Here is a 27,211-nt window from a genome sequence, read left to right as displayed (position 1 = left end):
CCATTTCCCTTTCTCTATCTTCAATCCTCTTCAATTGAAGCAAGTTAACTCCAGTCAAGCTAGATAATCACAAAACTGCATTGCTTTAATTTATATTTCAGTAGCCTATTTTTCTCTTACCTTCTTCATTTTATATTTATCACAGCAATTGCAAATTAGGGATAGTACTTAATGTGTCTTCAACAAATATACTTTTCTTATTAAATGGCAAACCTAACTTTTAATCATATATTTTACTAAATTCCGTCACATTTCTTCTTATGTTTAATCCTTCCTGCCTCATTTTCATTTTAATTTACCTCAATTTTTTGCAGCGGGGCGGAATCACTTTTTTTTTAAATAGGCATTTGAATCAACTCGTACCACTGCAACGAGTCCGCTCAAATAGCCCATCACTACTGGCCAACACCCAAACTCCTCTCAAATCATTTCATTAATATTAATACTCTTCCCAATTCTTTCAAATAATCCTTTAATTTATCTAATACAAACTCTAAATCAAAACTTATTTCTATCTCCTCTTCCCTTTAATCTATTTACTTCCGATATGATACAATTTTACAAGTCTAAACGCGCTACCTCTCTTCAATATACCGCAACAATCAGATCATCTTAATACCTTACGCACATCACATACTTCTTTTTCCAAATTCTCTTATTCACTTGCTCATACTCCAACAGTACTCTTGTTTAAAAGACCTCACTCTTAATGCAAGTAAAAGTAAAATCATACATTTTTCAAACAGTACTCGTAAAAAGAAATTCCCTAATATTACCTTTTCACCAAAGCCTATTCAAATTCTTCATCTCTTTCATTACCTAGGTGTGCCTATTACTTCTAATGGTAAATATTTCCACGCCTCAAAGTACTCGTACTTCGCCAACGCAGAGAAACTGGCATTCAATAAAGTAAAGTCTATTTTGTTCAATTCTGCGGCAACACTTCACCAAACTAGAAAGAAACTACATACTCAATTCTATCCTCAAACCAACAATGCTCTATTGTAAAGTGACCACATTTTCATTGAGAAAAAGCCGCACAAATAGAATCAAATGACAATTACAATTTAGTTATATATATTTTATTCTATACATTCATATATTTTAACAAAAATCTCTTTATTATTAATTATTGCTAACTATAAAAATATTTGTAAAAAATCATAATTTCAACATCATGATTTTTAATCAAATTAAATTTTTTATTTTAAAAAAATTACCATTTTCTTTCACCGTCATATTTTTCATCCGTGTCAATATTTTCCAATAGATTCGCATCATTTATTAAAATGTCGTCAAATATTTCACATCAATTGGTCAAATTATCTTTTACACTTTAATCCATACATTTTAAACTTGCACTCTTCAACTGCGTTTTTTCACTTGTCCATATTTTATTGATACTAGAAAAAACACCTTCTCTTGCTGCATTTGTTCCTGCAAGGGAAAGCGCCAATTCCACAATTTTCAAAATATTTTCATAAGCAATATTATTCTGTTTAAAATCATGCAATAACTCCGTCCATTTTTTCTCTCTTTCCACATTTGCAGACAGCAACATTTCATTTTTTCATCTGTAACATATCTTTTTACCAATCACACCTCACAATATTATTTTTCGCAAAATCGTTACTAATATATTCAAAACATTTTTACACATATTCCCATAAAATCTCATTTTTTAATGTCACCCAATTAGACGATCCCAATGTACGAGACGTAACGACAATCATCCAACACCACCGAGTAAATCTTACTTGCTACATTGCCTAATTTAGTTTACTCTGTATGCATTTTATGTGCTTTTTTAATTTCTTTATATTTACCATAATACTTAATAAATTTCTACACTACATTTAAAATAAGAAATCCAGATATTTTCTAAAAAGCGGCACATGTTTCAAAATCGGCGGGACTGTCCCGCCAAAATCAGGACGTGTGCTCACTTTACTCTATTACTCACAAATCTGGGCTCACAGTTATCTCCACTTGCTTCAAACTGTACAATTACAATCTCTAGACCTTCCAAAAACTACTCCCAATTCCTTACTTCCATTACAATTTCCATTTTCGCCCATTATAATTTCCCTTTAAAAGTCAATTTATAATTTCTTCATTAAAATACTCACAATGAATAGTACATGTCTGCCTTATGTTTCTTATAATATTTTATATTCAATAAATCCTCACAAAAGAAATAATAATAAAACTTGCATATCTTTCATTCAGAGCACAATGTCGTCTATTGGTGCATTCCATCTTTTACTTACCCACCATCCTTTCATTTTAACAAAAGAAAAGAAAAACATCATCAGCAAACTCATAAATAACTTCCTATCAGAGGTTTTCAATAGCAGATATAATCTATTTTACACACATGTCTCTAATTTAGCTATCAATCAAATGTATTTCCATTTAGGTTGCAATCTTACCTTCATTACTCAAATACGTCTTTGCACAATAAAATGCACAAAACTTTATTTTAACCGATCCACATATACATTTTACTGTAATGATATTTCCTTAATTTCCTCCTCTTCTTGTTAACATTCAATCATGTTTTTTCTTTTCCAATCTAAAACTCTCCATCACCTTACATCTTACTTCCTTTCCAATTTTTTACAAACACCTTTTCATCCTCCTTTATTTCTAATTCTCTTTGAAAAATTAAAAACTATAAAATCTAAACATCAGGTAAATGCCATATACAATTATTGTAAACAGTCTCTTAGAATTACAAGTTTTCTTTTCGGAGAATACTTTCTTTTAGTTTATCTTCATTTCTCTCCTCATAACTTTTTATCTTATTTTCAACTTTATATTTTATTTCCAACCATGTCCCTTTTACTTATCCTATTTCAACTTATAATTATTATTATTGATTTTATTTCATTTTTTTAACAACTTTTATTACTCTTATTTTATTTTACTTATGTACTTTTATGCTTCACTCACTTCCTCAAAAGCGTATGTAACCTTAATAGCAACAAATTAATAAATCAGAAGTCATTTCAACTTTCATTTACATCTCTTTTCCTCCTCTATCAAATAAACTTGTGTATATCAAATTCTATTCAATTCTATTTTTCATTCTTAACAATAAATCAAGTGATAATCGACACTAGCGCCACCAGCAGGACAGTAGTTGCTCCAGTCACTGCCTTCATCTTATTTCCAAACAAAACATCTCTTTTCAAGTGTCCCTACCTACGTAGCTAGCTACCATTTCCGCTAAGCCAAAATCACTACTATTCCAATACTTACCTATCTCCTTAATACAAAAAACACTTCTTTTCCCCATTAAATAAATATTAATCATAAAATTCAACAAAATCAAACTCCAACAAAACTACCTTGAATACCTATGCTAGTATGCTGCTCTGTCTGCCTTATTCTCCATTTCTCTTCCTTTCTTTAAATCTATTATATTTTATTTCCATTTTCCCAAAATTTCATTACAAGTACCCTTTAATTTACACATAACCTTTACCTATGCATTTCTTCATTTTTTTAATCAATCAATTTTCAAACTTATACTGCTCTTACATAAAAACCATTATTTCATTTATCTCAACCTTCCAGGAAATCCTCCTAGCCAACCACACAGCTAGTCTCCCTAGCTCACTCTCAATGTACTGGCTGGCTTGTGTGCATCGCTTTACAACTAGCTACCTACATATATGCCTGCCCGCGCCGGCTAACTGCCTGTTCTGCCTACTTCACTGCTCTCACTGCCTCACACGCTTCTTCGCTGCTCCGCCAATACATCTCCCCACACATTCCCATATTTCTGTCCGTCTCTCTCTACGCCTGCCTCCCTTCATTCATTGCCTTCCCTTCTACATACCTATACCAAGAGACCCATCACTAACAATACCCATGTAAATGCTACAGTCCTCTAAATAAATTAACCCTATTCCTTCCACTAAAGAAAACTTTTAACATATAAAACTCTTATCTCTCTTAACTAACCCAAACAAAATTCTAAAACATTATTTGCCACCTAACTTCCAAAACCTTTTATTACTTCTGAAGAATTTTCAAATAGGGGGAGGGGGCAATAGTACAGAAAATAAAAGGAACGACGACTTCAATATAACTTGGTCAAGGAAGGATCGAGGGTGGGGGACGCCACCGACACTTGAAATACCTCTATCAATGAAAAGCCTAATTGTAGTTTATTTTTTAATTACAGATCAATTAATAGTCCATTCAAAAAAGTAAACAATAAAAATAAATGATTAATAATGCATACAAGGAGATTGACAATAGTAGGTTCAGGCAATTGCTACTGAATATATACATTAAAACTGTCCGGTAGGACAGTTGTATAAGGGTTGATCATCAAAAACTGCAGGAAAAAGCGTAACGTTGAAAAACACCCAACTTTGACAATTTTTTTCTCTTTTTCTATAAAAGATAAAATTCCCAAATTTTCTTTAAATTATAGGGCAAATCCTCCTTTATAACTGTAATTTTTTTGCAACAACCTAGATCTGAAAGATTTTGAGAAAAAAGTTGCCGAAAATGTGCAAAAACGGCATTTTCAAAAATTGTTGTTGTTCTTGTTCTTCTTCTTCTTCTTGTTGTTGTTGTTGTTACCTTTTTTGTAAACTGCGTAGCGCCTAAACGCGTGAACCGATTTTCATGAATGAGGTGTCATTCGATTCGGAATTTTATGTAGATGTGCCTTTTGGGGGTCTCGACTCTGTACATCGAATGGGAGAGGAGCTAGCCCCCTTTATGTAAGGCCCCCTCCAAAATTATTATTACTAATTACTCTGTAAATCTTGGCCCGATTTTGATAAAATTTGGTAGGATGATAGGGTTAGGGCTCCCCTACATAACATTAAAGCGACGATCTAATCTTACACTTGTTAAGGGGAAGTATAGCAATCGTTTCAAATTATCGACACGTGAACTGATTTTCATGAAAAAAGTGTCATTCGAATCGAAATTTTGTACAGATTTGCATTTTAAAAGTCTCGACGCTACGCCTCATAAGGAGGGGAGTTTGCCCCACCCAAGTAAAGCCCTTTCTAAAACTATTATTACCAATATTTCCATAACGCTTAGTCCGATTTTGATAAAATTTAGCACGAAGAAGTGATTAAAGGTCCTCTACGTGGCAGTGAAGTGCCATCATGCTCTTACACCTACTAAGAGGAAGTCTTGCAACTGTTAAAATTATCAATGGGTGAACCGATTTACATCAATGAATTGTCGTTCGATTCAAAATCTTTGCCTCTTTGCCTTTTTGGGAGAAGTACTGTATTCGCAGTTTGTTTTTCTTACTCCTCTTAAAAGGAAGTACTGAAATCGCAGTTTAATTTTGCTAGTTACGTACAAATACCTTCCTATTTTATTCAAAACGCTTTCTCAAAAAAATTGTTATTGAGGATGGCAACTATAATCATTCTTTATAAAGATCTCTCCAGTGGTAGTTACAGTTCCGACTTAACACCTTTTCAGGTTATAATGATAGAATTGCTTATTCCAAATTTTAAACAAATCTGTAAAGCAGATATGTAACTTTGCAAAATAGACAAAAATGAAAATCTATCCAAAAGGTACAAAAATCTCCTTAACAAAAACTTACAGTTTTAAAAGTTAAGTATAAGGGTTGATTAAACGCCAAAAGGTACACAAATCAGCTAGTACCCAACATTTCATTCATGCTTAGTTCATATAATTTAAGTAATTTTGCTGCATTAACTTTTCCTTCACATTTTTTAGAATTTATTAGATGTCACAGACCCTTATGCTGGCCAGTTCATTCATAATATTATTTTGTTATAATTATGATAAAATGTATATTATATCCGTTTTTAAATAGGTACTTTATTTTAACTCTATTCCGAATTATTCTTCGGATTTAGCTTTAATTTGCCCTTTATTCTGAGATGTCACATATATATATATATGCAAAAGTAGAAAAAGACAAAGTTAGAGTCGGCTACTGTTTAAATTTGAATCACGGATTTGAAAGAATATTTCAGTGTTGAATTCGTTTTACCGAAATATTCGTGAGCACAAATAACACACAGTTAATAACAAGTAGATTATTCAACAATAATGATTCATTTCTCAATTGTAATTTAATTTAGACCCCCTAATTTTACTTATAGTAAAATACTGGAATAATTAGCTGTCCTAAAAAATATGTTTATTTTATTTATTTTATATTACATATATACAACATTGTGGGAAGAACACCTAGTTTGAGAATGTAATTGAAGAAAACCATATTATTTGCGATAAAGCCAGATAATTATTACCTTTAATTATAAACGTTTGGCTACTACATAAAATAACAATTACTTTAATCGAAGAATGAACTTAAAAAGACGATCTAAAAAAATAAATAAAATAAAATAAATAAATAAAATAAATAAATAAAATAAACAAAATCATTGATGTATGTTGATGTAAGCATTTTTTCAAAAAGTTTTTGAATTTTTTAACCTGTAATTAATAGATTGATTATTATAGATTAATTAAAACTGTCCGGTAGGACAGTTGTATAAGGATTGATCGTCAAAAAGTGCACGAAAAAGCGTAACGTTAAAAAACACCCAACTTTGACAATTTTTTTCTCTTTTTCTATAAAAGATAAAATTCCCAAATTTTCTTTAAAATATAGGGCAAACCCTCCTTTATAACTGTAATTTTTTTGCAACCCCCCAGACCTAATAGATTTTGAGAAAAAAGTTGCCGAAAATGAGCAAAAACGGCATTTTCAGAAATTGTTGTTGTTCTTCTTCTTCTTCTTCTTGTTGTTGTTGTTACCTTTTTTGTAAACTACGTAGCGCCTAAACGCGAGAACCGATTTTCATGAATGAGGTGACATTCAATTCGGAATTTTATGTAGATGTGCCTTTTGGGGGTCTCGACGCTGTACACCGAATTAGAGAGGAGTTAGCCCCCTTAATGTAAGGCCCCCTTCAAAATTATTATTACTAATTACTCTGTAAATCATAGCCCGATTTTGATAAAATTTGGTAGGATGATAGAGTTAGGGCTCCCCTACGTAACATTAAAGCGGCGATCTGCTCTTACACTAGTTAAGGGGAAGTATAGCAATCGTTTCAAATTATCGACAAGTGAACTGATTTTCATGAATGAAGTGTCATTCGAATCGAAATTTTGTACAGATTTGCACTTTAAAAGTCTCGTCGCTACGCCTCATATGGAGGGGAGTTTGCCCCACCCAAGTAAGGCCGTTTCTAAAACTATTATTACCAATATTTCTATAACGCTTTAACCGATTTTGATAAAATTTAGCACGAAGAAGTGATTAAAGCTCCTCTACATGGCTGTGAAGTGCCATCATGCTCTTACACCTACTAAGAGGAAGTACTGAAATCGTTAAAATTATCATTGGGTGAACCTATTTACATTAATGAATTGTCGTTCGATTCAAAATCTTTGCCTCTTTGCCTTTTAGGGAGAAGTACTGTAATCGCCCGTTTATTTTTCTTACTCCTCTTAAAAGGAAGGTCTGAAATCGCAGTTTAAATTTGCTTTTTACGTACAAATACCTTCCTATTTTATATAAAAAGGCTTTCTCAAAAAAATTGTTATTGAGGATGGTTTGGGGACCGCAACTATAATCATTCTTTAAAAAGATCTCTCCAGTGGTAGTTACGGTTCCTACTTAACACCTTATCAGGTTATAATGTTAGAATTGCTTATTCCAAATTTAAAAAAAACAGTAAAGCAGATATGTAACTTAGCAAAATAGACAAAAATGAAAATCTATCCAAAAGGTACAAAAATCTCCTTAACAAAAACTTACAGTTTAAAAAGTTAAGTATAAGGGTTGATTAAACGCCAAAAGGTACACAAATCAGCAAGTACCCAACATTTCATTCAAGCTTAGTTGATATAATTTAAGTAATTTTGCTGCATTAACTTTTCCTTCACATTTTTTAGAATTTATTAGATGTCACAGAACCTTATGCTGGCCATTTTCATCTACAAAAAATTTGTTCAAGTAGCACTGTAGATTGACTGTAATATCTATTAATCTATAATAATCAAACTATTAATTACAGGTTAAAAAGAAAACGTTATAAAAAATAAAAAAAATTACGAGGCTACAAAATTTAAAAACTTTTTTAAAAAAATGCTTACACCAACATACATCAATGATTTCCATTATTTTATTTTTAATAAAAATCGTCTGTTTAAGTTCATTCTTCGATTAAAGTAATTGTTACTTTATGTAGTAGTCAAACGTTTATAATAATAGGTAATAATTATCTGGCTTTATAGAAAATAATATAGTTTTCTTCAATCACACTCTCAATGTAGCTGTTCTTCTCACAATGTTATAATATGTTATGTAATATAAAATAAATAAGTATTGCATACTTTTAGGACAGATAATTATTCCAGTATTTTACTGTAAGTAAAATTAAATTACAATTGAGAAATGAATAATTGTTGAATAATCTACTTGTTATTAACTGTGTGTTATTTGTGCTCACGAATATTTCGGTTAGACGAATTCAAGTCTGAAATATTGTTTTAAATCCTCCGTGATTCAAATTTAAACAGTAGCCGACTCTAACTTTGTCTTTTTCTACTTTAACATGCATGTATAAGATGTGACAACTTCAGAATAAAGGGCATATTAAAGATAAATCAGAAGAATAATAATTATTTGGAATAGAGTTAAAATAAAGTACCTATTTAAAAACGAAGATATAATATACATTTTATCATAATTATAACCAAATAATATTATGAACGAACTGGCCAGCATAAGGGTCTGTGACATCTAATAAATTCTAAAAAATGTGAAGGAAAAGTTAATGCAGCAAAATTACTTAAATTATATCAACTAAGCTTGAATGAAATGTTGGGTACTTGCTGATTTGTGTACCTTTTGGCGTTTAATCAACCCTTATACTTAACTTTTTAAACTAAGTTTTTGTTAAGGAGTAAATATTAAAGTCAATCTACAGTGCTACTTGAACAAATATTTTGTAGATAAATATGGCCAGCATAAGGGTCTGTGACATCTAATAAATTCTAAAAAATGTGAAGGAAAAGTTAATGCAGCAAAATTACTTAAATTATATGAACTAAGCATGAATGAAATGTTGGGTACTAGCTGATTTATGTACCTTTTGGCGTTTAATCAACCCTTATACTTAACTTTTAAAACTGTAAGTTTTTGTTAAGGAGATATATGTGCTGAATTATAGTAACAAGACTTTTAACAATACGTGTTTAATAAACAAAGGATATTCACAATTATGTCCAAGACAAATGAAACGCAATAAATGACTAATTACTAAGAGGGACAGGGCTATTAACAATATATATATATATAAATGAATAATAATATGGACAAACCGTTTACAATAATATGTCCGAGACAAATAATATGCGATATATATCTAAATAAAAATAGGGACAGGGCTATTAACAATATATATATAAATGAATAATAATATAGACAAACTGTTCACAATAATGTGTCCAAGACAAATAATATGCAATATACATATATCTAAATAAAAATAGGGACAGGGCTATTAACAATATATATATAACTGAATAATAATATAGACAAACTGTTCACAATACTATGTCCAAGACAAATAAGACGCAGTTCCTAAACAATACTGGAACTGGAGTAGAGGATACAATTCTGGACAATTTAAAACGTGTAAGCAGTGCTAAAGGCAATTATAATGACCATGCAAGGTCTCAAAGCATAAATCGAGGAACAAAACCATGAGAACCCCAGACGGGGGTGTCAGACAATTCTGATTGATAATGATAAGTATAAAACTTACAAATGTTAATTTCCTCAAAAGTACAATGGCTTTTTGAATTATGTACAACCATCCAATGCCCGCTGACAATGTTCTTAATACAGTCAAAAAAGGTTTTGCGTATCTAACCGACGCCACAATATGGCCGGAGGCACAGACAATCACAATTCTTACGTTTTGCCAGAGAAGCTAACACGCCTTTTTTTCCTTATTCACAGTCAAGGGGGAACTGGCCAGCTCTACAGCACCGGCCACCCACCCCACTCTCTCCAGAACACCAATGCTACCAACTGAGGACCGGTACTGACAAAAAAAAACCGACCCAGGGGGGCCTCAACCTTGCGGGGACCAAACAACTTCCTTCATTTCCCAACCACACACAGCCAGACTTCCTCTTATTTCTTTCTACACCTAAACTTTCTTATAAACAATGTCATTATTTTTACACAATCAAAAAATTACAATTTTCCTTTACTACATTCATTTAATTCTTCAAAAATTTACATACTATCATCCATAAAACTATACATTTCTTTTTTTATATCAATCAAATAACAAACATATGTACATATATGTATGTACATTAAAATTATTATGAAAACATATAATCCTTAACAAAGTACTTTACAAGTATCAATCCTTTCTCAATATTCATAATCAATACAAACAACTAATCATAACAGTATTTACCATTCTATTCTTTAAACACTAATATTAATAAAAATACCAACTTTCACTACATAAAAAACATTAAACAACCAAAACACACTCACTCAAACCTTCCATCTGGTTACAATTTCACCAAACGCGCGCTATAATAACGCATAAAATAAACTACTCCAACCAACAAACAAACTTCCTTTCGTCAAATTATACTACACACATTAATCAACACCCAAATTCATTATTTTCAAACAATATTTCCATCAAAGTTCACACACTACACAACCACTTCTAATTCCCTCACAAAACATACATACTTTTACTACTCAATGCACTCACTAAACACATATTACCTACAAATACATTCTACTTTAATTCTTTATTCCTTCTTTCTTTCTTCATCATATTTCATCAATGTACAATCAATTTTATTCATTCATACAAATTCTTAACTATAAATCACCAATTTCTGTACAGTGTCCAACAAAAGTCTACATACCCCACAATATTTCCGGAATTTTCAAAATAAAAAATTATTACAGTAAAAATGTTATTTAAACATTTCTAACTATTCTTACTAATTATATATATGAGAGATGAAAACACCTCTGCCATCTCCCATTGCATATAAATAAAAAGATCGCAGTTCATGCCTCAACAAAAGTCCATATACACAATTCATAAATTCAATATTATAATAATACTTACTAGTTAGGGTGGGTAAATCTTAATATTTACAAATTTATTAGTTATAGTTGAAACGAGAATATAGACGGATTTAGTTAACAATTTATTATTATTTAAAATGCTTCACCAAAGAAAGGAAATTCCTGTCAGAACGCACATTAATAGTTAAATAAATAATCAAGGATTTTCATATCGTAACATTGCAAACATTAATCAAAGAAGCCACGCAAGATATCCTTTCCCACCGAGATAAAAGACAGATTTTCAGGGTGTGTGCAAACTTTTGATCGCCACTGTATGTACATGTATCAAAATTCAATTCATTCAACACATCTTCTTCTTCATTTATTTACTTTTTTCCTAATAAAAACCTTCATCAAACAATCCCATCAACTTCAACTAAATTATTAAACAGAAAAAAAAAATAATCACAAATTTATTTCTATTCAAAAATTACAATTAAATGTACATTGCTTCCCGTACGATCCGCTTGTATTCTCCCTTACTAGTCAAATGCCTCTTCACCGAACTGGGATCGGGCTTTATACTCGCTCCTTCTTACTTCACCACCCTTCTTCTTTCCTAAAACAAATCAACATGTTCATCATTATTATTTCTTCAAATACTCACTTAATCATCTATTCTCATTTACTTTCTTCAAAAATCATACATGCATCTCCTACTTACTAGTGATGGGCTATACGAGTCCGCCTGTGGAATCATTGGATTTGAATCAACTCCAGGGTCGGAATCGATTCCAAAAACTCGTTCATCGATTCCAGTTGCCGTACCTATCCTATGCTTTCGTGCAAATATCATGCAATTTATTAAATATTTTATTAGTACTTAACTTCATCAGTTAATAACAAAACTACATGTAATTTGCAACAGTTTTAAAAGATATATAATATCTAATTGTTATTGACAACATCAAATAAAATTAGCTTTACACAAGAACAAGATTTAAAACAAAGCAGTTTTGTTAATATCCAGCAGGACCACTGGGAGGTTGAAGTTACCCTGCCAGGAGGGGAAATGAAATGGGAAGGAAATAAGGTTGTTAAAGGTATCAATGATGTTAGTTGGACCTTAAAATATGTACATGCAAACAAATTAAAATATAACAATGAACATAAACTAAGAAAGATTAACGAAATGAAATTATATTACTAAATATTTAATAATGAATAAAACTAAGCCGTCTATATATATATATATATCCCAATACAAAACAAAATGAATAATTTTTATCACAGCATTATCACAGACTAGAGAAGGATTAAAGTTTAAAGCTACTTAGAACTTAAGAAATTAATTAATGTAAATTTTTATTCAGAAATAATATCATAGAAACATTGCTCGACTTTAATCTATTGCGTCTGTCAACTAATATTTGTCCAGCTTTAGAGAAAATCCTTTCGCAAGGAACTGAAGTGGCTGGAATGCATAATCTTTTCAAAACAACGTCATACAATCTGGGATATAAGTCTTTCCTCTCTCTCCACCAATCTAACGGATTGGCTTCTCTATTTAAAAAAGGTTCTGCCAAATATTTGTCTAATTCAATTATACTGGCAGATACTGGGGTCTGTTTCGCGTTTAACGTTTTAATTTTTGCATCGAATTCCCGCCAAAGACTAGAAGTAGAAGTTGTGGATGATGGAACATCGGTAGATAACGAAGCTTTCGGAATTTGAATAAATGATAATTTAGTGGCAAGAGAATGGTACATTTTCCGGAATTTAATGTCGCTCGAAAAACCTTCGTTTTTAAATCGCGGATCTAAAATCATCGATTGACCTATAATTTCTACCGATTCTAAATTGGAAAACCGATTTGAAATATTAGCGCAAATTACTCGAGCCATTGATTGTATTTCAGGTCTGTAATTTGTGTGCAAAAATTTTGAAACGTGATCGGTCATAAAGCGCGAGAATATAATAATTTTAGAAATTGTTATATAATTTTCCGAACTTACTTCGTCCGTAATTTCATTAAATATCTGCAATAACTGAACCGCGCTCTCTAATATTTCCCAATCGATTGTTGTTATATTATGTTCACCCTGTAGATTTAATAAAGCTATGGTCGCGATCAATGGCTGTTTGGTTTTTAAAACGCGATCAAACATTATAAATGTGGAGTTCCAACGAGTGGGGACGTCTTGTTTTAATTTTAATTTTGGGAAACCCATCTGTGTTTGTGTATTATGTAGCTTGGTCAGAGAATGAGAACTTCTTTTAAAATATTCTACTAAAGCTTTAATTTTGTCGGTCGTTACGCGAATTTCTGCGATTCCCGAATGGACAACTAAATTCATTGAATGGGCAAAACAAGAAATATGCCTCCAATTGCACTGCTTTACTGCCGAAACAATATTTGCACCATTATCAGTAACAACGGCAGTTACTTTATTGGTGAGTTCCCATTCTTGGACCGTGGATTGCAGGTGTGAGGCCAAGTTATTCGCTGTATGTCGTTCAGAGTAACTAGTACACTTCAATAAATGTGTTTGTAAATTTGTGTTTTGGTCTATGTAGTGGGCAGTTATAGCAATAAAGCTTTCATTATTCACCGATGTCCAACAATCAGTTGTTAAACAAACGGCATTTACTTCGTTGAATCTACTTTTTAATTTTGATTCTTCCCGCTTATAAATCATTGGGAGTAAACTGTTGGATATATACTTTCGTGAAGGTACATTATAACTGGGGCAAAGCAATTTAATTAATTTTCTGAACTCTTGATCTTCAACAATACTAAAAGGATGATATTCTTTTACTATCATTTTGAGCAATTGTTCATCAATTTCCTTGGACTTACTGGGGTGCAAAGGTTTGATTACTTCTACAAAGTCAGTCAAGGATTTTTGAATTACCGGAGCCTTATGGGCAGATGAAGAGAGAGGAGCGACATCTGCAACTTCTGAATGGATGGAAGCTAAACTAGTAGAGGGAAGCGAGCTTAAATTTTGAGTGTCTATAGAAGTTAAATGAGATTTCTTAACAGGGATCTCTTCAGTGCTTTGCTCTGTATTCTTTCTTTTATTGAATGATATAGGATGTTTTCTCTTCATATGTCTGAACAAATTACTAGTAGAGCCACTTGTAAAGCTAACGATTTCGTGGCAATACCGGCATTTAGCTTTGACAGAATCAATAGAATTAAAGTGATTCCAAATTTCACTGCGTTTTGGCATTTGTCTGAAATTAATTTACTAAAAATTAATAAAATATTAAATTTAAAAAATAAGAAACAATAGTAAAAAAGGCGATAATAACCCCGTAGTTGATGGGCAAAAATAAATAAATAAATAAAATAAAATAAATAAAAAAGTAAAAAAATTAAACTAATTTATTAAATATTTTGCTTTTAAAATATTTTCAAATATTCAATAAAGAAAAACAAAAGATAAAAATGAAATAATTATTTAATTTAGGAAAATATTAGTCTTTGAAAATATTTTAGAAATCAACAAAGCACATGCTCTTCAACTTAATTAAGATTTACCACTGGAAAACACCCTTATCTGCTTATCATCAGAAGACAGACACACATGAAATATTGTTATCAGCACGAAAGATGAAATTGAAATGGCCCTTATTGCTATAGCTACATATCTAGAGACAAAAAAATTATATTACCTAAAGAGCGTACTTACTACAGACTCCCTCCCACTCTTATTACCTATTTCACAAACATTCGGCGATTGGAAATATTTTTTAGCAAAATATTATTCTATTTATTCTAAGCAGATTCTTAAGATGATTTTAATTTTTAAAATTTATTTTTGTTTATTACTCTTATAAAATACGAAGAATTTCAAATAAAATATAATATACAAACACAGAATGATTTAGTATGCAGGTGGAGTCAGTCGTCGTTACCATGGTAACGGAACCGTTAAACGACTCCGGTTCCAGCTCCAGCAATTTCTATTGGCTAGAATCAGTGAACGAAAAAGTGGAACGAGTCCGGTTTCAAAAGGATTTAAATCACTCCGGATTCGACTCCACCAACTCCAGTGGATTTAACCAATGAAAATGCTAGAGTTGGGCCGGAGTCGTTTAACGGTTCCATTACCATGGCAACCACGACTGACTCCACCTGCATACTAGATCATTTTGTGTTTGTGTATTATATTTTATTTGAAATTCTTCGTATTTTATAAGAGTAATGAACAAAAACAAAATTTAAAAATTAAAATCATCTTAAGAAAGCGTTATTATGTTTTTTGTATTCAAATGAAACGAATATTTAACTACAAAATATTTCCAATTGATGAATGTTTGTGAAATAGGTGATAGAGTGGGAGGGATACTACAGTAAGTAAACCAATTAGGTAATACTACATTTTGGCTCAGTTTTACTTTGACCGTCATGCGGACATGTACACGTTTAAACTTACGCCAATGAAGATAAGAGTAAGAGTGTCCAGCGCTTAGTTAAAGATTAAGCACACAGCTTTTTCTTTTTGTAAAACAATAAGATAATATTTTAAAAGCTTGATATTCAATTCTTATTAGATAAATATTGTGAGTAATTATAATTTTGTTTGAAGGGTTAGAATTTTTATGGAATACTTTCCTACCCATTTCCGTTTCTCTATTGAATCCTCTTGAAGCAAGTTAACTCCAGTCTTCCAGTGGTCAAGCTAGATAATGACAAAATTGCTTTAATTTATAATTGACTAGCCTATTTTTGGGTTAATATTTGTGTTACGTTGTTAATTTTATATTTATCAGAGCAACTGGAAATTAGGGATAGTACTTAATGTGTGTAAAAGAAATATAGTTTTGTTATTAACTGGAAAAGCTAACTGTTAATGATATATTTTAATAAATTACGTGACATTTGTTCTTATGTTTAATCGTTCCAAAACCTCTGCTGTCTCATTTTCATTTTAATTTTTTTGGGGCGGGGCGGAATCACTTTTTTTTAAAATAGGGATTTGAATCAACTCGTTCCACCATCGGACTCGTTCCAATGGAACGAGTCCGCTCAAATAGCCCATCACTACTACTTACCACTTCATTTACTCCTTAACAAAAACTTACAGTTTAAAATGTTAAGTATAAGGGTTGATTAAACGCCAAAAGGTACACAAATCAGCGAGTACCCAACATTTCATTAATACTTCATTAATAGTTAAGTAATTCTACCGCATTAATTTTCATTAATAAGTTATTTTTTAGAATTTATTAGATGTCACAGACCCTTATGCTGGCCACTTCATTTATAATATTTTTTTGTTATAATTATGATAAATCACATATATATGTACTTGCATGTTAAAGTAGAAAAAGACAGAGTAGGCTACTGTCTTGAATTCGTCTTACCGAAATATTCGTGAGTACAAATAACACACAGTTAATAACAAGTAGATTATTCAACAACAATTATTGATTTCTCTATTGTAATTTAATTTAGCCCCCTAATTTTACTTATAGTAAAATACTGGAATAATTAGCTGTCCTAAAAATATGCATATCTTATTTACTTTATATTACATATATACAACATTGTGGGATAAATACCTAGATTGAGAATGTAATTGAAGAAAACTATATTATTTGCGATAAAGCCAGATAATTATTACCTATTATTATAAACTTTTGACTACTTCATAAAATAACAATTGCTTTAATCGAAGAAAGAACTTAAACCAACGATTTTTATTTAAAAATAAAAATAAATAAATAAAATAAACAAAATCATTGATGTAAGTTTTTTTATAAAAAAAAAGTTTTGAACTTTTTAGCCTCATAATTTTTTTTTATTTTTAATAACGTTTTTCTTTTTAATCTGTAATTAATAGTTTGATTATTATAAATAACTCTATATTACAGTCAATCTACAGTGCTACTTGAACATATATTTTGTAGACGAAAATGGCCAGCATAAGGGTCTGTGACATCTAATAAATTCTAAAAAATAACTTATTAATGAAAATTAATGCAGTAGAATTACTTAAATATTAATGAAATGTTGGGTACTCACTGATTTGTGTACCTTTTGGCGTTTAATCAACCCTTATACTTAACATTTTAAACTGTAAGTTTTTGTTAAGGATAATGAAATTGTATTGTATAAAAAGAAACCGCATTTTTTTTTTTGTATTAATTTGTTTTTTATTTTGTATTTTTGACGGATACATTTTATTTTTCTTGTTTTTTATGGATACTTTTTCTTTTCTTTTTGTACGCTATTTTTATTGCATTTTCCACTTATTTTAAAAAAAAAAAAAAAAAAAAAAAAAAACAAACTCATTGTTAGAAGATGTTATCTTTAAACAATAAATATATATTATTATTACTCTTTAACTTACAGTTTAAAAAGTTAAGTATAAGGGTTGATTAAACGCCAAAAGGTACACAAATCAGCAAGTACCCAACATTTCATTAATACTTCATTGATATTATTTTAAGTAATTTTACTACATTAATTTTCATTAATATTTTTTTGAATTTATTAGATGTCACAGACCCTTATGCTGGCCATTTTAATCTACAAAATATTTGTTCAAGTAGAACACCATTTAACTTAGATTGACTGTAATATCTAATCAACAAACTATTAATCACAGGTTAAAAAGAAAAACTTCATTTAAAAAAATCAAAAATAATTATGAGGCTAAAAAATTCAAAAAATTTTTAAAAAAATGCTTACACCAACATTCATCAATGATTTCATTTATTTATTTTTATTTTTAAATAAAAATCGACGGTTTAAGTTCATTCTTCGATTAAAGTAATTGGTACTTTATGTAATAGTCAAAAGTTTATAATAATAGGTAATAATTATCTGGCTTTATCGCAAATAATATAGTTTTCTTCAATTACATTCTCAATCTAGGTATTCATCCCACAATGTTGTATATATGTAATATAAAGTAAATAAGATATGCATATTTTTAGGACAGCTAATTATTCCAGGATTTTACTATAAGTAAAATTAGGGGGACTAAATTAAATTACAATTGAGAAATGAATAATTGTTGTTGAATAATCTACTTGACATTACCTACGCGTTATTTGTGCTCACAAATACTTCGGAAAGACGAATTCTAGACTGAAATATTGTTTTAAATCCGTGATTCAAATTTAAATAGTAGCCGACTCTAACTTTGTCTTTTTCTACTTTAACGTGCATGTACATACTCGTACATACATGTGACTACTCAGAATAAAGAGCATAATAAAGATAAATCAGAAGAATAATTTCGAATAAAGCTAAAATAAAGTACCTATTTAATTATGAAGATATAATATACATTTTATCATAATTATAACAAAAAAATAAAATCTTATGAATGAACAAAGGGAAGGGATTAGCTATGTGGTTAGCGTATTGGATTCCCACGTGGAGGTTCCGGGTTCGAATCCAGCTGCCGACCCTTAGATTTTCTCTTTCTAAGAGCTTCTTACAGCTCACTGTCCGGGTGATGGACAGTGTTGTCTGTAACGAGAGAACACTGTCCGGAGGCCGGCAGTGCACTGAAAAAAGCTCCGGGCGCCAATAACCTTAGATGTTGAAGCGACTTAAATCATAAAAAAAAAGAAAAAGAAAATGAATGAACTGGCCAGCATAAGGGTCTGTGAAACATCTAATAAATTCTAAAAAATATTAATGAAAATTAATGTAGTAAAATTACTTAAAATAATATCAATGAAGTATTAATGAAATGTTGGGTACTTGCTGATTTGTGTACCTTTTGGCGTTTAATCAACCCTTATACTTAACTTTTTAAACTGTAAGTTTTTGTTAAAGAGATTTTTGTACCTTTTGGATAGATTTTCCTTTTGTATGTTTTGCAAAGTTACATATCTGCTTTACAGATTTTTTAAAATTGGGAATAATAAATTTTAATTTTATCATTATAACCTGAAAAGGTTTTAAGTCGGAGTTACTACCACTGGTGAGATCTTTTTAAAGAATGATTATAGTTGCGGTCCCCCAAACCATCCTCAATAACAATTTTTTTGATTAAGTGTTTTGAATAAAATAGGAAGGTAATTTGTACGTAAATAGCAAAATTAAACTGCGATTTCAGTACTTCCCTTTAAGAGGAGTAAGAAAAATAAACTGCGATTACAGTACTTCTCCCTAAAAGGCGAAGAGGCAAAGATTTTGAATCGAACGACAATTCATTGATGTAAATCGGTTCACTCATTGATAATTTTAACGATTGCAGTACTTCCTCTTAGTAGGTGTAAGAGCATAATGGCACTTCACAGCCACGTAGAGGAGCTTTAACCACTTCTTCTTGCTAAATTTTATCAAAATCGGACTAAGCGTTATAGAAATATTGGTAAACATAGTTTTAGAAAGGGCCTAACTTGGGTGGGGCACACTCCCATCCTTATGAGGCACAGCGTCGAGACTTTAAAAGTGCAAATCTGTACAAAATTTCGATTCGAATGACACTTCATTCATGAAAATCGGTTCACGTTTCGATAATTTGAAACGATTGCTATACTTCCCCTTAACAAGTGTAAGAGCAGATCGTCGCTTTAATGTTACGTAGGGGAGCCCTAACCCTGTCATCCTACCAAATTTTATCAAAATCGGGCTAAGATTTACAGAGTAATTAATGATAATAATTTTGGAGGGGGCCTTACATAAAGGGGGCTAACTCCTCTCCCTTTTTATGTACAGCGTCGAGACCCCCAAAAGGCACATCTACATAACATTCCGACTCGAATGACACCTCATTCATGAAAATCGGTTTCCGCGTTTAGGCGCTACGTTGTTTACAAAAAAGGTAACAAGAAGAAGAAGAAGAAGAACAAGAACATTTTTTGAATGAAAAAGCCGTTTTTGCTCATTTTCGGCAACTTTTTTCTCGAAACCTATTAGATCTGGGTTGTTGCAAAAAAATTACAGTTATAAAGGAGGATTTGCCCTTTATTATAAAGAAAATTTGGGAATTTTATCTTTTATAGAAAAAGAGAAAAAAATTGTCAAAGTTGGGTGTTTTACAACGTTACGCTTTTTCGTGCAGTTTTTGATGATCAACCCTTATACAACTGTCCTACCGGACAGTTTTAATTAATTGCCAGATCTGTAGACAACTTGAGCAAAATCTTTGAAGATTTAGAAAGAGCGGGTCGTGACGTTGGTCATAATGTGAATTACCAAAAAACTAAAGTCATCACAAATACCGTGGGGTTAGTCGGATAAGAATATATCATCCCAGTATAGAAGTTGAAAATGTTGTTTATCTGGGTCAAACAGTTTTTTTTCAAAACGGGCTCCCAAAAGAAATTCAGAGGCGCATTGATTTGTCTTGGAGAAAATATTGGTCCTTGAAATGCATAATGAAGGCAAACAAAGACATTAAATGGAAGAGCTATATATGTCAACTGCAACATACTTCCTGTGCTGACGTATGGATGCCAAACTTGGACGACCACAAAGCAGTAGAGAAGAGAATAGAAATTTGACAAAGAAGCGTTGAGTATGGAGTATGCTAAGCATAAAAAGAAGAGAAGATCAGAAGCCAAATTATAAGGGAGAGACGCTCGGTGCTGAAAGATGGACATTTGGCCAGAAGGATACCCATAGATGGACAAAAATGGTTACGGAGTTCTTACCTTTAGAAGGATAAAGGAAAAAGTAAAAAAGGTAGACAGCGCAAAAGATGGTGAGACGAAGTGAAAAAAGAAGAGGGAGTCAGCTGGATGAGTAAAGTGGAAGACAGAGCCTACTGGAATAAGAAAGTAGGGAACTCTTATTCTTAGGTACGGTCAAAGGACCAAAACTCGCCTATGGGAAGGCCTACATATTTACAGCAGAATTATTTAATCTGAGCGATGGATATTTATTTGTGTTATTTTTCTGTAAAATATGTAAATAAAGGCGTATTATTAATATTTGGGTTAGAATTGTGGACTAATGACTTAAGATTACAACATTAGGATAATTAGATTGGAACTGCAGATTTGTGGATTAGAATTAACATGTAGAATTATGAATTAAATTCGAAAGAGAAAGAGAGAGATTCATTGAATGAATGAAAGGGAGTAAGAATCAAAATTATACTCTAAAATTATACTCTAAAATAATCGTATTTAAAGAAAACTACACCTTTTCATAACAAGCATATCGACGAAAACTTAGTTACATTTAACAAATCATTCTTAATTATTTTTATTTCATGTGGGGGCTTCGCCCCCACGCCCCCTTTCATTTCTTCTTGGGCGAAGCCCCCACACCCCCATGATCGTTGAAGTACAAAGCACCAAGTGTCATAATGTATACCGTTGGTAACTGTTAAAAAGCGTAAAAGAGAAATAACAAAGAAGAAAAGCTAAAACAAGTGTACATTGACAAATACAAAGCAACATTCCTCAATAATAATACAGTTAAACGGAATTTCTAAAGAGGTTGCCAACTACAGATCCTGTAGCACTAGTGCAAACTAAAGCCACAAGAAAGCACATTGAAATGCACAATTTATGTAATGAATTCCTCTCATTTTTCTTCTTCATTTCACTGTAATAAAAATAAATAGTGAAAGTAATAATAATAGAAAATTCAAGTCCAACTATAACAATCTAGAAATACTCTACTGAAATCAAAATGTATTGAATATTCAGTAAATGGTGAGGTGTTAACATGTAAAGTGTAGAGCCAATAAACTCCGCTAGAATGCATTCGCATGCTCCATTGCTAGTAAAAGAAATGTAATTATTAATTTTTCCCTTTTTTCCTTATACAAGTCAACCAATTATTGTATACAAAATAACTAATAAATATTACCAAGTCGCAATTACCAATTGAAATAAGGAAAACGTAAAACAGTTAAATTGATCAAGTAATACTATTGAATTAGCACAAAAATCAATCAAAGCAATAATTTTAAAGAGAAATAAAAGAAATTAATTATAAATAAAACTTGCAGAAAGTATTAAAATGAATAAAATGCAACATTAAAAAAGCCTCAATATCAATCAAAGTCAGTCAAGTGCTGCAATAATTTAAAAAAACTGATATTTTAAATAAATACTAAGAAGCACAATTGGCAATATAATCTATACCAAAACCATTCTTATTAAAAAAAGAAAGAAGAAATAAGTATCAAAATAAATAATTAAATGTAAAACTTGTTTAAAGAGTATGCATCTTAATTTCTATGGAAATACATACAATTAACAATTAACAAAAGTACAATTGTTGAAACAAATAGATTCATAACTTATAATTTATTATTGAGAAATGAAAGAAGTAATAGAAATACATTAATGACCTTAATTTAAAATAAAAATCTATTCATTGCTCCAATCACATCTCACAATTGCAGTGCAGTACCACCAAAATCCGATAGAAAGCATGACCTGGCCCTATGTCCATACATGTACAACAAGTGAAGTTATAATTGATCTTTTTCTACCTTTTTCTTTTTAATTATTCATCCTTTTCATTAATAAAGAATAAATAAATAATGCAAAAAAGTATTAAATATTGACAATTTCAATAAAAGAGATAAAGTAAAAAGTGAAATAGTTAAATAATTTATACAATTGAAAACAACTCTTAAATTCATTATCAGTGGATGGTATTAAGTTAAAAAGAATGAATAGACATAAAAATGAACAATTAAAAAGTATAAAATCCATAAAATACATTAATGAAATACGTTTGATTCTCGTATAATCCGGTGTAAGAATAGCTTACTTAACAATGCCAGATATGTGGGCAGGCGGTGGGGTTTCCCTTAGCTGTTAATGTAAACTTTTTCGTCTTCACAGCAAAAATGAAATAAATAGAAAATAACATAATATTCATCTTTATTGATTGTAATAATTACTAATTTCACGTAAATGGCAAAAAAAAAAAATATTTCAATGATTATGTCGTCTAAAATCATTAAAGACATGAAAATTGATATTTCAAATAATGTGAAACTACTAAAATCAAGGCAAAACAGTGTAATAATTAAAATAAACTCACTTGCATTAGACGCCAATTTCATCACACGCTGCGCAATAAAAGTGGAAATTTAGCGCGCTTCCTGTCTGGCTAAAAGATACACCTGTGTTGATGATTCTACACTATCACTGCACAATACCAACAAAACGAAGGTGGCCCTGAAAAGGCCACTTGTTCATTAAACTAGGGAAGCTAGAAACACTGTACGCGGTAAATGAAGTAACAAGTAGCGCTCGTAATAAAAGAAAACTTCAAATTTAGGCAGATTTTCCAATGTATATTAGAAAACAGCCGGACCATAACGTAGACAAACTTTCTATTGGCTGAGTTCGTAACTCATGGCTTGTCAATTTTGCAAATATTGAAATAAGTAAATTTATGGCTTGAAATATTGTCAAATGTTGTTACACTGTGAAATAGTAAAGAGAAAAAACATTTATTACAAATGGAATAAGAAATTATTGAATAATAATTAATTTTCCAATGTATATTAGAAAACAGCCGGACCATAACGTAGACAAACTTTCTATTGGCTGAGTTCGTAACTCATAGCTTGTCAATTTTGCAAATATTGAAATAAGTAAATTTATGGTTTGAATTATTGTCAAATGTTGTTACAATGTGAAATAGTAAAGAGAAAAAACATTTATTACAAAAGGAATAAGAAATTATTGAATAATATTTAAAATATGGAATTTTCAATAAATAGAGATTGCAGTTGTGGCCGATGGAGTCGTCTGCGTCAAGGGGGGGAACTTTACTGCCGTACAAGTATTGTACGAACGTAGCCAATAGGAATTGAGATAGAGCTCTATATAACACGGCCAGTTGACCGCTCTGGTCAGTCACTCAAGAATTTTTAAACCAATAACATCACGTGCAGCACATCTGCCAACGTGGGATTATACAGCTAAGCCAGCAGTATCAAGTGAGAAGAGGCTAGCTGGCCATTGTTCGCCTGGATGAAGGCGCAACGTGGGACATAAAAATTCGCCTGGACGAAGGCGCAGCGTGGGACTATAAAATTCGCCTGGACGAAGGCGCAGCGTGGGAATACCATCTCATCTGTAACACCCCAGTACTAGTTACTGGTGATATTTTTGAAATGTTCGCTGGGTCTTCGGACTGGGCGGACCTCCCTCAACAAAGCTGTGGTGACACAGCACGCCTTCGAGTTAGGGGCTAGCCCACTTGTGTGGTTTTGCATCTGGGCTTCTGTCTGTTTTATACAGATATGTTGCTTGTTGCTGACCAGACAAGTGAGAATAGCAGAGAGCAGTTCTCTGCTGGCCTGTAAACACGTCTTCCGTTCTTTATGAACAGAGACTTGTGTTGTTTGGTGTGGCACAGTTTCTAGAGGCCGTGGAAGACCAAGTCAACTACAGGCAGTTTGGAACTTTGCCTGAAAGGTGGGGTAAACTCTTGGCTGGCCAGTAGCACACTTGTCTTCGGGCCCAAGACTCGTGTGCTAAGTGGTCAGGAGTTCAGGCTAGCTAACGTGCTAGTAACATTAGCTGCCCTGGACCACAGCCATTTGGTGTTTTCCTATCTGTAGTTATTTTTCCCTTGCCCGCGCAGCAGAATGTGCCTTTACAGGGCGCGTTGCGCACATTTTTTTATTTATTTATATGATAATTTGTTGGCCAAGAAAATTTTTTTTTGCTTATTTCAAACACAAGTTTCCCGCGCTTTTTCAAATTATTTCTTTTTGGCGCTTTTTTTTTGAAAAACAACTAAACCCAACTTAAAGAAATATTTTCATTTGTTACCAAGTGCGACTCTGAGTTGACAAATTTGGAGAAGTATTACAAGTACAAAATGTTTTGCTACTTTTCCAACACTATTTCCCGCGCTTTTTCAAATTCAACTTTTTTTCGCGGTCTCTAAAAGAACTAAACCCAACTATAAAGAACTAATATCTTTACAATCTTTTCGCTAAGTGCGGCTCTGAGTTGACAAATTAGAAGAAGAATTAGTTGGCAAATTTGATGTGAAGGACAGTAAGTTCGACTCTGACTTCACTTTACTAGGATGATTTGATTACCCCACCACTTCGCAGCAAGGATTCTTGGCCCTGAAAAGGACCCTTTGTTGTCCTAGCTGGTAGTTACTGATCTTATCTGCTGGTGAACGTAGCTACTTGCTAGGCTGACAATATCTCCTCTTCAGCCTCTCAGCTTGCTTCTTCGAATCTGCTAGCTAGCAGTGCATCCTTTCTTCTATCTGCTTCCAAGCCTTGCCCTCTTCTCACTTGATACTGCTGGCTAAAGGTGTTCATTCAGAGCACAATGTAATCTATTGGCGCACTGCATCTTTTACTTACCCACTATCCTTTCATTTTAACAAAAGAAAAGAAAAACATCATCAGCAAACTCATAAATAACTTCCTATCAGAGGTTTTCAATAGCAGATATAATCTATTTTACACACATGTCTCTAATTTAGCTATCAATCAAATGTATTTCCATTTAGGTTGCAATCTTACCTTCATTACTCAAATACGTCTTTGCACAATAAAATGCACAAAACTTTATTTTAACCGATCCACATATACATTTGACTGTAATGATATTTCCTTAATTTCCTCCTCTTCTTGTCAACATTCAATCATGTTTTTTCTTTTCCAATCTAAAACTCTCCATCACCTTACATCTTACTTCCTTTCCAATTTTTTACAAACACATTTTCATCCTCCTTTATTTCTAATTCTCTTTGAAAAATTAAAAACTATAAAATCTAAACATCAGGTAAATGCCATATACAATTATTGTAAACAGTCTCTTAGAATTACAAGTTTTCTTTTCGGAGAATACTTTCTTTTAGTTTATCTTCATTTCTCTCCTCATAACTTTTTATCTTATTTTCAACTTTATATTTTATTTCCAACCATGTCTTTTTTACTTATCCTATTTGAAGTTATAATAATTGTTAAGGAAATAAAGTATTTAGAATTAGCAAGTCTTGGTTGTACTATTAGAAGAGTGGAGCAAAGGGAGAAGCTGCGCGCTTCCTATATCTAATCCATTATGTTCTTGTGTTGTACTCTGTTTAGTAACTACATGTCTTTGTGATTAAGTTTGATTCTTAAAATGTGTTTAATTATTATTATAATATAACTGTTATTATTTATTGTGTTGTTGTTTGCTGAATATACTTTCTTATTTCCCCCTTTAACCCTAACAATAATAATTATTATTTTTTATTTTTTTAACAACTTTTATTACTTTTATTTTTCTTTACTTATGTACTTTTATGCTTCACTCACTTCCTCAAAAGTGTATGTAACTTTAATAGCAATAAATAAATCAATCAAAAGTCATTTCAACTTTCATTTACATCTCTTTTCCTCCTCTATCAAATAAACTTAACACATAAATTGTGTACATATATCAAATTCTATTAAATTGTATGTATTTTCATTCTTAAGAATAAATCAAGTGATAATCCACACTAGCGCTCTTCATGTTATTTGCAAAGAAAACATCTCTTTTCAAGTGTCCCTACCTACGTAGCTAGCTACCATTTCCGCTAAGCCAAAATCCCTACTATTCCAATACTTACCTATCTCCCTAATACAAAAAACACTTCTTTTCCCCATTAAATAAATGTTAATCATAAAATTCAACAAAATCAAACTCCAACAATTCTTACCAACAAACCTACCTTTAATATTTACGTATGCTGCTCTGTCTGCCTTATTCTCCATTTCTCTTCCTATTACCTTTATTTATATAAATCTCTTTTATTTTATTTTATTTCCATTTTCCCAAAATTTCATTATTCATCCCCATTAATTTACACATAACCTTTACCTATGCATTACTTTATTTCAATCAATCAATTTTCAAACTTATACTGCTCTTACATAAAAACCATTATTTCATTTATCTCAACCTTCCAGGAAATCCTCCTAGCCAACCACACAGCTAGTCTCCCTAGCTCACTCTCAATGTACTGGCTGGCTTGTGTGCATCGCTTTACAACTAGCTACCTACATATATGCCTGCCCGCGCCGGCTAACTGCCTGTTCTGCCTACTTCACTGCTCTCACTGCCTCACACGCTTCTTCGCTGCTCCGCCAATACATCTCCCCACACATTCCCATATTTCTGTCCGTCTCTCTCTACGCCTGCCTC

The 27,211-nt window shown here is 31.7% G+C and overlaps 1 long non-coding RNA gene across 1 annotated transcript; it reads right to left on the bottom strand.

Annotated features, from left to right (window-relative positions):
* Positions 1-1,234: 1,234 nt before the first annotated feature.
* On the bottom strand, positions 1,235-25,182 carry LOC141451898 (uncharacterized). Its single transcript, XR_012457167.1, has 2 exons — positions 23,097-25,182; positions 1,235-11,723 (listed from the first exon to the last, which is right to left on the bottom strand). It is a non-coding gene; the product is annotated as an uncharacterized lncRNA (long non-coding RNA).
* Between the last annotated feature and the right edge of the window lie 2,029 nt (positions 25,183-27,211).

This window comes from Rhodnius prolixus, unplaced genomic scaffold, assembly GCF_049639745.1.
Source record: "Rhodnius prolixus isolate KJV_2025 unplaced genomic scaffold, Rpr scaffold_14, whole genome shotgun sequence".
Classification (NCBI taxonomy): domain Eukaryota; kingdom Metazoa; phylum Arthropoda; class Insecta; order Hemiptera; family Reduviidae; genus Rhodnius; species Rhodnius prolixus.
The sequence above is the reverse complement of the archived record's forward strand: the minus strand, read 5'-3'. Positions and strand labels throughout refer to the sequence as shown.